General features: G+C 38.5%; 1 protein-coding gene across 1 annotated transcript in view; it reads left to right on the top strand.

Moving 5' to 3' along the window:
* LOC106957456 (forkhead box protein J3-like) overlaps positions 1-3265 on the top strand; it is a 100112-nt gene that overhangs the window by 54679 nt on the left and 42168 nt on the right. The gene's annotated exons all lie outside the window — the stretch shown is intronic.

Below are 3265 nucleotides of genomic sequence, written 5' to 3' on the forward strand. Positions count from 1 at the left end.
TTTTTTTTTTTTTTTTTTTTTTTTTTTTTTGAAATGAAAAAAAGTTTTCCAGTTGGCATAAAAGTGACATGTGCACAATGTGGAAGAAGATGCTCAGATTTTTTTTACCACTAAGTTAATTGCAATGTCTGGTATAAAACTGGCTTCATATTAACTCGAAAATGCCAAATCCACTGCAAAACATGAAGGTGGCAGCAATATATGCCGAGTGGATGCTTTTTATTTATCAGGGAAGTCATCAGAGTTGATGGGAAGGTGGGCAGAGATAGATGCAGGACAATCCTGGAAGGAAAGCTGGTAGATTCTGTAAAAGACTCGAGACTGGATCAGAGATCCACCTTCCATCAGGACAACAGCCCCAAACAAACAACCAGAGCTGCTGTAGAGTAGCTTAGATAAAATATATCCATGTGTTAGGATGGCTCTGTTAAAGCCCTGGCCTAAATATGACTGATTTTTTGTGTCGAGACTTGAAAGTGTCTGATCACAGGTGCTCTCCTTCCAGTGCAACTGAGCTTGAGCTGTTTCACAAACGAGCCTTGGTAAAGATTTCTTCCATCTACCTAAAGCTACAGTAGAGACATGTAGCGGTGTAGGCTGGTTTAATCATTTAAAATCCCCGTAGATTTCATAGACGTTGTAACATTAGTAGTTGATGTCAGTTTAATTTGTTTTAAGAACTAAATACTGTGGATTATTGATGATGAATATATGAATATTTTATCACATGATTATTTCTGTGGGGAAGATATTAAAACCCAGAAGTTACGTTTGCCTGCTGCTATTACATTTAATTCTCAATGTAATTTTATGTCTTCCTAAAACCCGCTATCAGTTTCATTTGGACGAAATGAATAAGAATCCTAAGAATTTCCTCATCTACAGATTACAGTCCAACGAAAATGCATTTACGGTTCGGCTTAATATGTCATGGAAACATTAAAAGAGAAAGTGTTCATGCAGTTTAGTTCATGGCAGAGTTGCAAGATCCCCTCCTCCCCCCACCGATCTTACACATTATCCTTCCTGTGTGTGTTTTAAAGGCACTCAGACACGCTCACACACAACGCCAAACGCTTGTGTGGTCCATCAGCCGCTGGGCAGTGATGGCGTTGCCCCAGCGAGGCCCAGAAAGCTCATTAATCAAGCCGAGCAAGGAGTGGGTGGAAGGAGGATGCAGCGGTGGATTTCATTATCTTACTTCACAGCACTGCTAATCAGTACGTTTATTGATGGTGACTATCCCCATTCACTGAAAGATTATAGTTTCTGTAATATGAGGGGGAAAAAAAAAAAGACATTCACTCATGCAGTTTATATTTAGACGCACAAACTGTACATTTGCAATCTGTGCGAGCAAGCTGGCTCGGATTGATGCTTTCCAGGTAGAAGGTGAATCGTCTTATGTATGTTTTTATAATTACATGCACACACACACACACACATATGCAAGCCCAGCACCTAATGTCCTAATGTCTGTAATAAAGAATGGTTTTGTTTCTTGCAGCTAACAGCAGGAAAAAATAAAAAGTGGGTATGTTATTTTTTTTGCACATAAATGAAGAGAAAATTTATATTTATATCGAAGTAAATTTTAAATATTCCAAGGCTTCCCCCAGAAAACCCGCTAAGCCCCATGGTTGGGTGCTAGGGCGGTCATTCAGCCAGCAGCCCGTCGTGTTTTTGAGTTAAATTCTCTTAAAAATTGACAGGAAATTTTAAAATATCACTTGATAATGATGTACTATTGAAAGACTGGAAGATTAATACCTGAACACCAAATATGAAGTCTTAAACATTTTAAAGAGACTTGGATAAATAATCAATGCTTAGCCTGCTGGGGGCACAAGTAAAGCCTGGTGGCCCACCAGGCTTATAATACGCTGGGGCAATTAAGCCTGTCCCAATAAGCAATTAATCAATTAATCTCTAAATAAATTAAAATGAGCTTGATTCTGATGATTAATATGCTTTTTATTATTATTTTTTTTTTACATTCTGAAACATTTCATTTATGGTTTTGGTTGTAAGTGGTTCCATCTTATTTATTGTTTTTCTTTTGTTGCGTTTTCTCTTGGATATTTAAGATGTCTTCCGGTTCCTGTGTTGTGTTTTTTTGCGATATTAAAGTTTGTTTGTCTTCGGGAGGGCAAACTTGCATTACGAAGGACACGAGCGAGACGTACTGATGGTCACTGATGGTCTGTGTCTCCATACATCTACTTGCTGTTCATTTAAAATATGTAAAAGGCTTTCTTTGTTGAGGTTGGACATTATCTGCTATCTATGGTTGTTTTAAGCTATCCAGCAAAGTTATTTGAAATGTCATCAAATCAACAAACACTGTTCAAGACGAATCGAACGACGAAGTCAGCTGTTGTGAGTCCAGTCACATAAAGGCAATCACATGAAGCGAGGAAGTCCATACTCGAACATTAAAAAGCAAAGACTTCCGAGTCGTCTTTTATGTTTTTTTCAAAAGGAAACCAATATCAAGTATTTGTGCTGTGAGATCTGCTTTCTTTTCTCCTCGTCTGCTGAGTAGAAGCCGTTTCCACTGCAGTTTGACCATTTTAATGCATCCAGACGAAGCCGTTACCATTTTGTTACGTTTTGAAGCAGGGTTGCGTTATTTCACACACATCGATGAGCCCACGGGGAGCTCAGCATTTTATCCAGAGACTCCTTCAGGTGTAAACTGGGGCCTGATTTTCAAATGGCTGCTCTCGCTGCTGAATCCAGGAAACGACTCTAAAAATCACCACCAACTCTGTTGACCCATCAGGGGCCCCACTTTTGATTCCACACGGTGGGAATAATTTTCCCCAAAAACTTTTAGTGACATTATACGGACTGAATTTAAGCCTCTAAGAGATTTGTTTTTTATTGTTGGCTCGAGTGATTTATTTATTTATTTTTTTAATTTCTCTTAAGCACCATTTAAGATCAAGGACAAACATACAAGAAAATGCCAGAGTGTGCAAAGTCTGAAATACACAAGATTGTGCAGACGCTGCAAGACGTGCACAGGTGTGCATAAACTGCTTGGGTTATAAAAATAGTGCATAAATAAACAACAACAATAAAAATAAAAAGAAGTTGGAAGAAGTTGGCAAAGTCAAGCTTGAAGCTGAAACGAAGGCACTTTCTATGATTGATCAAGTGGTACCGTCCGTGTTTTTTATATATATATATATATATATATATATATATACTTTTTTGGGGGGGAGATGGGGGGGGTTTGCAGCGGCTGTGGGAAGAGCGG

Source organism: Poecilia latipinna, unplaced genomic scaffold (assembly GCF_001443285.1).
Source record: "Poecilia latipinna isolate Pla-1442-1.1 unplaced genomic scaffold, P_latipinna-1.0 Scaffold904, whole genome shotgun sequence".
NCBI lineage: Eukaryota > Metazoa > Chordata > Actinopteri > Cyprinodontiformes > Poeciliidae > Poecilia > Poecilia latipinna.